The sequence below is a fragment of the Anas acuta genome, chromosome 1, assembly GCF_963932015.1.
Source record: "Anas acuta chromosome 1, bAnaAcu1.1, whole genome shotgun sequence".
Classification (NCBI taxonomy): domain Eukaryota; kingdom Metazoa; phylum Chordata; class Aves; order Anseriformes; family Anatidae; genus Anas; species Anas acuta.
In genome coordinates this window covers 120,641,353-120,653,482 of record NC_088979.1, presented here as the reverse complement: position 1 = coordinate 120,653,482, position 12,130 = coordinate 120,641,353, and positions in this window count along the sequence as shown.

The following is a 12,130-nucleotide window of genomic DNA, read 5'->3' as shown; positions in this document are numbered from 1 at the left end:
TCTTTGTGTTTGATCATATTTCCCTAGGAGCCTCACCATACCCTAACGAACATCATGTCTCTATTTAGCTGTCAGGCAGAAAGGAGGGCGAAGCTGGAGGGTGGCTCTCCTCCAGAAGCTGCTGCGAGCTGGAGACATCACAAGCTCTTCCCTCAGGTCCACAGGGAAACACTTGTGTGTTATGTTCAGCACCAGGGGGCCATGCACAGAGCTAACGAGCCCTGCAGGAACCCAAGCGTGGTGCAGAAGCCCATGGGATGGCTGCCAGAGGCAAGTCCACCTGGCTAGCCAAGGGTTGAGCTGGCTGAGCCTCAAGCTTTGCCCATCAGCATGGCACCAGGAAGAGAAAATAGACCTTACTCTTAAAAACACTGGTTGGCCAACCAACAAACACAGGCCCCCAGGCTTTCCAAAGCAAGAAACTTGAAGTTTGGGCTAGGCAAAAATGATACAGCTCATCAGCTTTTGCTCATTCCAGCAAGGAACAGCAATGCTTTCAGCCAGACCTTTGCAACCAGTTTGCAAGGGGAGGAAGTTTAAAAACCCTAGCAGTCCATAAAATCAAAACTTAACAGGCAGAAGGTGACTAAGGGTTAGCTGAAGTCCAGGAGTATTGAGCTTCCTTAGCTTGTCTCTGTATTTTTGGCAGAGACTATTCTACTTTTCCCTTCTCTCCAAAGCAGCCTGGAATTTGAATTTTCACATATAATGAAAACACTTTGCAAAAGAAATTGAGTTTCAGCTCAATGAAAATGTTTTGTTTCACCTCAAAAACAAAAGCCTAAGCTGCTTGACAATGAAGTATTGAAATGGAGCATTTCAATAACTTGGAGATGTTCCTGCTTTAAATTACCTGTGTGTGGGGATATGTGGGTGTACAGTCAAAAGCAGCTCACATGCAGCTGCAAGGACAGCAAACAGCTCGGCCTGTGAGCCATCCTGCTCTGGGTATGCTGTGTCCTAGGAGGGCTGATCAAACTCCTCATTGTGGGTATTTCTGAGATGTGCCAAAGCTATAAGATGAGCTTGACAAGTGCAAAGTGATCCGACTCCTGGTGCCCATACTTTTTCCTCAGGCAGCTGCTGCTAGCCATGCTTGGAAACAGCATGCTGAATAAACAGCACTTTGGTCTAATAAAGTTGTCACAAAATTGCATATAATGCTTTGCTCCGTCACGTACAAGAGTCTCTTCCAGACCATCTGTGCCTCAGTACAGGATAGCGCCGTGCTACCTGAGCTTGCGGTGCTACAGGAGGATTGGGTCTGTGCCAGGCTGTGTCCTGCTGCCACCAGACCTCCTCCGCTTGAGCTCCACTGCTTGACACTTGCTTGGGTGCCAGCAGCTGGATGTACCCTGCCAAAGCCCACTGCTTGTGCCATTTTAGGTGCTTGGAATGGAAATTGGACAAATATTTTGGGGAACACGAGTGCCACAGGGCCAGGGATTGTACACTCCCATCAGTGTTAATGCACATGGTATACCAGGCTGAAAAAGTTACGGGGGAATCCGAGCACAATGCCCTCACTACACATAGTGCCATCCCCGTATCACAGAATCACAGCGTGGCTGAGGTGGGAGGACACTTCTGGAGGCCATCCAACCCCCTGCTCGAGCAGGAATGCCCAGAGCAGGTTGCCCAGGGACACGTCCAGGTGGTTTCTGAAGATCTCCAAGGAGGGAGACTCCACTTATTGCAAAGGGAGCTCCAAAGGCAATGGATCTGAAGTCCCATACATCTCTACTCACCCACAGACGATGTGGAGAGGCTGGAGGCAGAGCTCAATCTGACAGCCCCTAAAAACAGGTGGAGCCAGTCAGGAGGCAGAGCTGCTGCCGGCAGAGCACGACTGCCCCCTCTCCTAGCACTCTCCCAAGTTTTTCTGGGATCAATAGCCAGGGGTCTCAGTTCAAGTCAAGGGTCAAGTGTTTTCATTAGCTTCAGAAGTTGTGATAACCCCTTTGTGCAACAGAGGCTGTTACAGAAGCATCTCAGCTGGGCAGGGATGCTTTTAGAGCACTCCTGGCTCTAGTTCTGCATTATTTCCCTCCATCTCCCTGTATAATTCCCCTCCAAATGTGGGACCACAACCTTTCTAATTCACCTGTGATGTTTAAACTTTAATCACGAGCTGGAAAAAGCAAGTAACACACCATATTTTAATTACCTGTGAAAATTACACAAGCCCAAAAGCCAAAAGTTCCCTTCACCTGATCTCTGGAGAACAGGTGATATGGATGGAGATCTGAATCTTGCACCTGTCTGATGCAGGTGCTCCTGAGTGGCAATCCCCTGCTGATGGCAGAGGATGGGCTGGCTGCTGGACTTGAGCTGCTAGCTGCCTACAGGTCCCAGGGCATCACCCCTGCCCAACCTGCCACTCGCTCTGCTGTCACTGAGGTAGCTGATGCTGAGATGGTCCTTGAATGGACCTTCAGCTCTGCTGCTTGAACCAGTTGCTACCCAACCTCATGATTTTGTCTGCAGTTTCATGGAAAACCAGGGCAGACAGCTTAGCAATGGCATAGACTGGTGGCACACTCCATGCATTTGCATTCAAGCCTTGTGTGCGACGTGATTTAGGGTCCTCAAGAAAACCTTGGTCCTTTGGTGTCATTTGGTGGGTGCACAGAGGGCTGGTGGGGAGATGGAGCAGCCCGTCTCGCAGCCCACAATGAAACAGGAGGGCTCGGTGGCAGCAGCAGCATCAGGAGGAGCCGCAGCCCCTCTGTGCTGTCTGGGCTGTTTCCCAGAGGGATCGCAGGGCTGTGCAATCAGGCTCAGCTGGTAATCAGGCAAAGTCCAAACTCGCATAAAGACTAAATTACCCCTTAGTCTTTCCAGCTCAGGGGAAAGGATATTGATAGGAGAGGGGAGGATGGCTGCGGGACTGCAGCTGCCACCATGCACACAGAGAAACATCTTTTCCTGCCCCTCACCCAGCTGTCATCCAAATAGCCAGCTCCTGGTCCCCCAAGGGCTCTGCAAACCCAGAGCACCCTGCTTAGCCCCACAGCAGCACCCTAGGGGGCAATAACACCATCCCTGCCTGCCAGTGCTTGAGGAGAGCTACGGGCCCCGCTGCTTGCTCACTCATACTTGTTTCCATCAGTGCACAATAGCTTGTGGTGGGCAGAGGTAAGGGTTCATGTTCAGCCTTGGGAGAAGGGGTTTATCTTGCCTGTGAACCCACCAAACCTACCTGTTCAAAAATCGGAGTTCTCGGAGTCAGAGGTCTCTCGGGGTTATGTAAGTTGTATGTAAGCCCCAAGATTTGAATTTAAAAAACAATATAAAATAAAAATATTTATTAAAAAAATAATCATTAATAATAAAAAATAATTTAATAATAAGTCCGGAGCAGCGCGGAGCAGCGGCACCACCTGGCGGTGCTGGGGGGAGCCGCGGTGCCCTCCGAGCCCGGCAGGGGGATCCCGCGGCCAGCTCCGGGAGGGGGGATCGGTCCCGTCCCTTTGTTCAGCTGAGATTTCCTAATAAAAAATAATAATAAAGAAATCAATAAAATAAAATGTGTATTTGTGGTGGTGCTTCTGTGTCAGCTCCCTCTGCCCGGGTAAGTTCTGAACAGGCTGTGCGATGGCATCTGAAATTGGTGAAATGGTGAGGATCTTGGAAAAAAAAATGTGAAAATATGTTTGTGGGCTTCGTGGGGAAAGGTGGCAGATGCGGTGTGGCTGTCCACAGGCTGCTCTGCAAACTCAGTCTTTATCTCAGGGAATACAGCTCAACCAAAATACAAATCTTGACTTCTGATCTCACCTGTGCAGCTAAGGATAACAGGGCAGCAGCGGCAGGCTGACCATCATGCAGGTGGTGCAGGGTGCTATATACAACCTCCTCGGTGGCATGAGTGCTGAAGCAGAGTTTCTGTCAAGCTTCAGAGTTTCGGTCCTAATTTAGGTTACTGTGAGTGGCCACTGGGTGTCTGAGAAGGTAAAATCTTGATCAGCTACAAAAAGGCCCCCTAAAAGAGACTTCATTAATTAGAAACCACTGATGGGTGTGTACCTGATAGTTTATGAGGTGCTGTTGATGACTGGATGCATGCTTCTGACCAGCACAGCTTACCCACCACAAGTAGTCACTAACAAAAAAGACAGCAGAGTTCTGTCATATTAACTGCACTGTATCATTTGACAAGCTCTGTCTAGGCAAATCTTCAAGGACCATCAGGAGCTGGGCTCTGATCCAGCAAAACAATGACCCATATGTTTAACTTTTAGCACAAGGGCAGACCTGGTGGGATGCAAAATTAAGCACAGGTCTAAGTGGTTTCACCTGGGTCGAGAGCTGCACAGGCTCCTACTTCAGAGAAGGTCAACACCTTGCAGCAGGGCAGCATCAGTGGGGAGAGGGATGGAGCACTGCTTCCTAACTTTCACTTATGCTAATAAATTCCCCACCTGTGCCCAGTAATTTACAGGCAAAAAGAAAAGCCAACCTACTGTCAGTGGGTAGCTATAGATAGCAGCTGGTCATAGTTCACTGGAGTTCAATTAAGTGAAGTCTCCCTGGGCCTGAGGACCATGGGCAAGATCACACGCTCCTGTCCCTGGTGTTCAGGCAGTGGTTTCCCAATGCTCATCTGAGACACTATTTAAGTATGAGATGGACATTTTGGGTAAAAATAAAAATGTTTCAATTAAAATGCCAAAAGAAATATTCTGACTGTTTTATCTGAACAATTCTGTCAAATCAAAATGAAAGTGTAGAATCCTTTCATCACAGAGCCTGTGCTTTCCACCTCTGAAGGGTTTTGGCTTGTGATTTTTCAATTAGCACTTCAATTAATGTAATTGAGGGTCTGCCTGAGGTGATTCTTAGTTAATGTCCCCCTTTTGGGCTTGTGCAGTTACCTGGATTCTGTTGCTGTTGGTGCACTGTAGGAGTAAATGATGCCACTCAGCCACACGCTTCTGTGCATGTTCACAACACACCAAAGTCAAGAGGACTTATTTAAGCCACAAGCATTTGAGGCCGTCAGAAAATTTGACACCTAACAGACACATCATTTAATCAAGCCCCATCCTGATTCATTTAGCTGCCTAAATCACTGCTTTGTGGGTCTGATCTGGACAAATTGTAACCAGAATGATTTCTGATCATTGTGATGTAAGAGCAGCAAAAAAGATAAAAATTTTTGCATCTTCATGAGGCCAGCCTTAAATATGTAATTGCCTGGTTAATGCCCCATAATCTGCTCCCTGCAAATGAAACAGTGATCCAGAAATGACTGCAACGTGAGGCTGGTCTTTAAAAGGGCAGAATGAATCTACAGGTTTCTCCACGGACAAAATAGTAATATAAGTAGTCTAGAAAACATCACTGGATGGCAAGGCAGGCATTTGTATCTTTGTTGAAACATCCTCCATAGCATGAGTAATACAGAAAGGATTAATTCTCTTTGGAATATTTGGAATATTTCTCCATGTACTAGTTTGAAGTTGGGGAAACAACAAAAACACAGGAAAAAAAAAGTGAGAAAAGGATCTTTACCAAGAGAGAAAAAGGATGAAAGGGCATCAGGTATATTTATTGATTGTAATATTTATTGATTTTAAGCCACCTTTGGTTCCTCCTCCCGGCTGGTAAGAACTGCAAGCAAACTGCTGTGCTGGATCACCACAGATCCTCTTTTCACATCTGACATTTGCAGAGCTGCACTAACTATCAGCAGCTCCAGATCAAGTTACTTCGTCATGGCCCTGCATACCCACACCTGCTAATCTGGGCGGCTTTGTAGGAGCTTAGTTGCAGCCTTCAGCATGCAGAATCTGCACGCAGCCACGACGGGTGGACCCGGGGAGAAGTAGCAGAGCGGAGTCTGCAGTTCTCCTTCTTGATATGGTGCGAGTGTTATGAGACTAGAGAGGGTGAAGAACCCCTGTCAGTGTACAACCTCACTTCTTACCTCAGACCTGTCATATCCTCCAAGGTGACTTGTAGACAAGAAGCTCAACATGAGCCAGCAGTGTGAGAAAGCAAGCCCTATCCTGGGGCCTTGAACTGACATTGAGCTCTTCTTCAGTTTCTCCCTGCTGTTACAGCAGCAGGTGAAAGGAGAGGTGAGCGGAGTCCTGGAGCCACGGCCACCACGATCTCCCTCCCTTCTGGTGGCTGGCTGGGGGTCTCAGAAATGTTTCTTCCACATAATTTTCAGTAAGGTGGAGGTAACATCACTTTTCAGCAGGCAGTCCCCAAAGAGTGAGGCAAATTCTCCAACTTTTGGGTAACTTTTACCAGGTCATCACATAGTTTGTGATTTTCAGGTCTTTCCTTGGCTCTTGACTGCAGGATTCATGCTATTACTGAAGCACTTCCAGCTTCCATTTTTAAACAGAGAAGCTTTACTGTGGAAGCCTTCACCTCTTTTGTGGCTGTAAATAAAAGCTTGAACACAGGCACCCAGAAGCTGCTATGCCAGGGAAAAATATCACAAGCAAGACCTCAGATCTCCCAGTCTCTAAGCTGACTCAATGATCTGAGGGATAGCTGAGTCTTTATTTCTGAATGCATGGGAATGATATCAATGGTGGGTTTGATTCAGGCTGCCCCCAACTGCACGAAATGCATCTAGAGAAGAGATAGCAGAGCAGAATCCAAGAGCAGCAAACCCTTTTCTGTCCCCTCAGGAAATTCAGTAGCGTGCTAAGCTTGTCCAGCTCATCACCCGAAAGGAATGATGTTCCTGGTGGCACAGTGAGGCCACGCCAGCACTTCCCCAGAGGACGTCATGCTCCTGGGCAACGCGGGAGGACAGGAGCGAGGGGGAGCTGAGCTGCCACTCGGGCACAACAGGTGTGAATCTGCTGGGCACAGCTCTGTCTGCGGCCGCTAAATTAAACACTCTTGTCACCTCCCATCATCGGGGACATTATTAAACATGCTCGAATGGCTGGGAGAAACCTGAGCAGCTCCCCAGATCTGGCCACCCCAGCCCTGTGTGGTGTGGGATCCGTGGTTTAGACCCTAGCCCACGTGGTGGGTGGAAGCACCTCTGGTGGTTATTGCATGCCCTGGTGTGTGCAGATGGACACGGGCATGCAGACAGATGCATTGGGCATGACCCAAACAAGGAGGGATCCTGCTGATCCCACCTCCCCCAGGAAAAAGGCAGGGGACTGATGGAGATGTCTAGATGGGTCTGTGTTTGCTTTAGATGGAGAAAAGAGGCTTGGGGGGATTTTTCCAAAGCTGTGACAGTGGAAGACTCGGATATCCACCTCCAACCCACAGCCACCTCCTGAAGCACCTGCCTGTCCCAGGGGTAACTGCTTCAACTCATCACCTGTGACATTACAGCACGGGAAGGTGACATACAATGGCAGTGACGTGCCATGGCACTCGTCCTACGTGAGAGATTTTCAGCCTGTGGCATTTGGTTTTTCTGAAGCGGGGCATGTTAGAAGTACCTGGGCAAAAAGACTGGCCTCTCATCAGTCAGCCTGAAGTTACCACACGGCTTTGTGCAGCGAGACCAGCAGGGCTCCAGGGGATGCCTGTCAGACCCCAGCTCGTTGTGACTACCAGCAAGGGGAAGATTTTACTAACCAGGCTGTGGCCATGTCAAGTCTCCTATTTTCAGGTGAAATCAAGCCAGACAGCTGCTAGAAAGTCACTTCCAAAGGCATTTTTTTGCTCCGACAAGGCTGTGGTGTGTGGGCCTGGGCAGGCACTGCTTAATGGGCCTGCACAGCCCCACACAGAGCTCCCATGTCTATCCCCACTGAGACAGCCTCCTGCAAACAGCAGGCAGTGATACCACCCTACCCCATCACTGACACAGTGAATAAGCCTGGGTCTGGCTTATTTCAGCTACTCTGTCCTAGGAGAGAGGCATTTTTGCAGGCAAAAGTGTAGGGAGCAGTGGGACACCAACATGTTGCCCTATATACTTAACCACTATGACTGGGGCCTGCAGCCAGGGAGCTCATGAAATATATTTCTTACATATTACTTATAAAGAGTAAGTCTTTTCTTCTTCCAGTATTTCTCCTCATGCTGTTCATTTTCAGTTGCTCTCCTTCCTACCCATTTCCATCCATGCCAATAGGCAACTTTGCTGAGGGGACACATCACCCAACAGAGAAAAGACTTTGAAATGTCAATAAATAGAGACCCTAAGTGGCTCAGGGTGAGTTGCTCATTGACTTTCCCTTTACAATTTCAATGTAGCTTTGTGAGTGCTTTTGTCTGTGCCACATTTTGTTTTCCTCATCAGAAAATATCAGAGGACAGGAGGGTTTATAGCATCTTCTCATCACACAGCAGGTCTCAGGACACCTCAGCTAAAACACAGAGAGCATCACTAGGTGCTGTATGCAAAGATCTCTGGCAGTTTAATAGAGGAACAAGACAGATCCAAGTTCTCTGCCTTGTACTTGCTGCCACAGACATCACTGCATCAGCATACAGGCAGCAAAGCACGGTGAAAGGCTTGTCACCTTTCAGCAGGGCTGAAGAGAAGGGAGAGAGAACTAGATTTCTCACTCTGCAGAGCTCTCCTTGAGATGACGGTGATCCTCTCAGTCTTCTTAGAAAGGGTCAGTGCATCTCAGAGGCTCCCACCTTAACGAAAGCTGCACTCGGCAAATTATTACGAGCTGTGACCTTGCTTGGCTAGCTGGGGGCAAAAGTTGTATTTTCTGAATACTCTTATCTTGAAAAACATGAGGTCTTAGAGGCTTGCAAAGAGATTAGCTAAAGCAGAACCTTAAATCCTGAAGCCTTGGAAAAAGGCTCACTGAAGCATTTGGATCAGCAGTGTCTGGGGAGCTGCAGAGGGCGATGAAGGTGAAAGCAGCATGCATGGGGCTGGAGGGGACAGGAGGGAGGAGCAGCAAGCGCAGGTCACTAATTTCTAGTATAAGCAGGGGAAAAAAAAAATCATTAAGGAGATTTCTATTTCTCTCTGACTTTCCCCCAGCAGGCACCCTGCATTTCTGCAAGACTGAAGTGAAGGCTGAGACTGTCCTGCTCTGAGCACTTCCATACTGCTGCTGCTGGCTATTTATCCTCACAGAATTCAGAGGAACAAAGAAAAATCCTACTTTGGTGAATGTCAGGGGTGGTTTTTCAACCTAATTCCCTGAAGCAAGGATTTTGTTGAATTAATACACCACAAAGAACTTAGAATATTAGATAAAACCACAGCAATATTTTCCCTTAATTCTCCCTTTCTTCACCTGAAGTTTTGGGGGCAATTCTGCAAGCTGTTTGAATGGTGTGGGCACCATCCCAGGTGCACAAGTACAGAGCCCTAACATCTCATTTCTCAGAGAGCTTTCAGGTGGAGAGCTGTGGGATAGTTACCTGGGGAAGAGCACTGTCACAGTTTCTCAGGGCAGGACACAAAACCAGGAGACATGGTAGAAAAACAGCTGAAGTGCTTGGCTGAGGAGTCAGAGCTGGGAGGCTGAGCCTTGCAGTCAACTTTTATCAGAGACTAATGAAGGCCAGCTGTGCCAGGGAATGAGCTATCTGAGCTGGAGGGCAGGCGTCCCAGGACACAGTGCTGACTATGTCATTCCCTTGCATGGTACTGGGCACAGAAACAAATGTGTTGCACCCATGGGCAGCTAAATGGCATCAGAAAGACCTTACGTTATGCAGAAAGACAGCACAAAGTATTTGCGGTGATCCTCTGAGTGCAAAATCTGAGATTTCACAGAGGGGCTGGTTGTGCCCCTCATCCTCCTCTCCTGGCAGCTCCCCAGCTGCTACTACTGCTGTCCTACAGGGGAGGATCTGGCACACAGAGAAATGTTACATCCAGTAGAAACAGGTCATCTAACAAAACCTGGGTTGTCCAAATCTGCAAAGTCTACATCCTTTTCTTTTTCTTTTCTGTCCCAGAATGTCCAAATACTTAGCCTCTGTTTTGAACATCCCAAAAGATGTGAATCTAGAATTGCAGATCTGTATTGGCAGGGCTACCGTGAGAACATCTGCTTTGACTAGAATTCCACTTATTGGAAGTAAGAAATTCAGATGATTGATACAGTTGTTCAGATTTTGAGGAATTTATCCTGACTGTCTTCACAGGTTCATCTCTTTCCAAGTCAAACACAAAAATTCTGCCTCCTGGGTAGAGTATGGACATTTAAATCACTTCTGACTTTGTGAACAAGATATCCCGAATTTCAAGTGTATGCAGCTACAACTGAAAAAAAAATCAACACTGTAGATACCCACTGGATCTAACACTAACAGTCCCACTGAGTATCTGAGCAGAGAGACCAAGAGATGGACTCTCCAATGACCAGGACCATGTTGTTCAGCTGGAGGAAGTGCCTTCAAGGCAGAGGTGAAGCCCAGCAGACACAGAGCTTTGAAACTTATGCCACAGACAGACAGAATAGATGATTCCGGGGCTAGCAAGGCAACACCTTTTTGTCAATAAAAAAGCCGTTTGATCCTTTTTGACAGGAAAAAAAAAAAAAAAAAGGAGAAAATGAAAATTGGATTGCATCTATTTTTAGGCAAATGAAAAAGTTATTCAGACTAGAGGGAAAGTGTGTCAAAAATAGCCTAAGTAATATGAAAGTGGAGCAATTGGTGTAGATCTACAAAAATAAAAGGAGGGCAAGAGCCCAGGAAGCTGATTTTGAAGTAGCTGTGAACATTTCATTTTTACAGCACTATCTGATGTATGTCTGCTTTAAAACACACTCTGATGGCAACGGCAGCCTATTCTTGCACTCCAAATGCATGGAGTCCTTCAAAGGCAGCCGAACAATGTGGTGTGGACCTGATCATCCCACAAGCCTGGTTCCGTGCTTCACAGCCCAAACGTTCAGCAAAAGCCTATCCATCGTCACCCACTGTGACATGAATCTTGCATCTTCCACTAAAAGCAATCAGATTTATTCAGGTTTGTCACATCTCCCTCTGAAAATGACTGTCCCCGAAGAATGGCTCAGTGGGGAGTGAATTTCAGAGGCTGTCTTGCTCTGGAGCCTACCTGGATTGCTTAGGTTTCATCATCAGGGCATCAAGTTGCAAACAAATGCTAAACTCCTGAAAATGCAAGACCAGAAATTAAGAGGTTTTGGAAATATGACAGGCTTCAAAACTGCTGCCTGCAGAGTTTCTGCCCATGTGTTGTGGAAGTTGAAAGTGACATCTGTGGGGGACTCATGTTCCTGTGTCACCCAGAAGAGAGGTATAACTGCTTGGTAGTGTTTGTGTTTTGCCCCAAACAAACTCTGAAATACCCCAGCCATACAATTAAATGGGACCAGCTGCTTGGGGTGAGAGCTGCCTGCACCAAGGAGGGATGTCACCTCCTCACGGGCATGGATGGAGCTGGGTCATACTGGAGCCACACGCAAGGAGGAGGCCTGGTGAGGCCATGTGTCTGCACATCACTTTGGCACGGGGGAGACCCGTGCCCGCTGTCAGACTCTTCTTTGCCAGCTCCTCCGAATACCTTCCCCAGCAGATCAGCGTCACCCCGCTGGTGGGGCTGGCCGGCAGCCAGCTGGCCTGCCTCCCCGTCCCTGTCGCTGCCAGTCATGGGGCGGTGGTGACACCCCGCTCAGAGGAGGGGAAGAGGTGAAAGGCTGTGCCACCAGATCAGGAACAGGGAAGCAGTCATGCTTTCCCATCTCACTTGCTGGGAAATGCAGCAGAGCTGCATGGAAAAACCCTCGGGGACAACAGGCAGGTCCCCAGAGGCTGGAAGGTGATGGTGACATCTGCTCATCACCTTGAGGAAGTCCTTTCCTCCTGCCCCAAGGCACCAGCCTGGGTCTTGCCCTTCATCCCCCTTAGTGTGATCACGCTTCATCCACTCGCCAGCAGCGTCTGGAACTTGGCAGCTGCTGCGGGCATGGGAGGTGGCAAGGCGAGCTTCCCTCTGCTTTGGGGTTACAGCTGTGAGAGGCAGGTCCCAGGGCTGGCAGATCTCTTGGTACCTCACAAGTGGAGGAAGCACTTCAGAAAAGAGCTTGAATTCCAGCAAGCAGCTTGGGTGCATGCCCCAGGCAGCAGGAGGAAGGAGTCCGCTTAGTGCTCACCTCCTTTGCCGCCAGGGAAACGTGGCTTTTCCTCTAGCGGTGCTGATGAACCTCTGAAATGGTTTAATCCGAGCTCTGCTATCCGCATC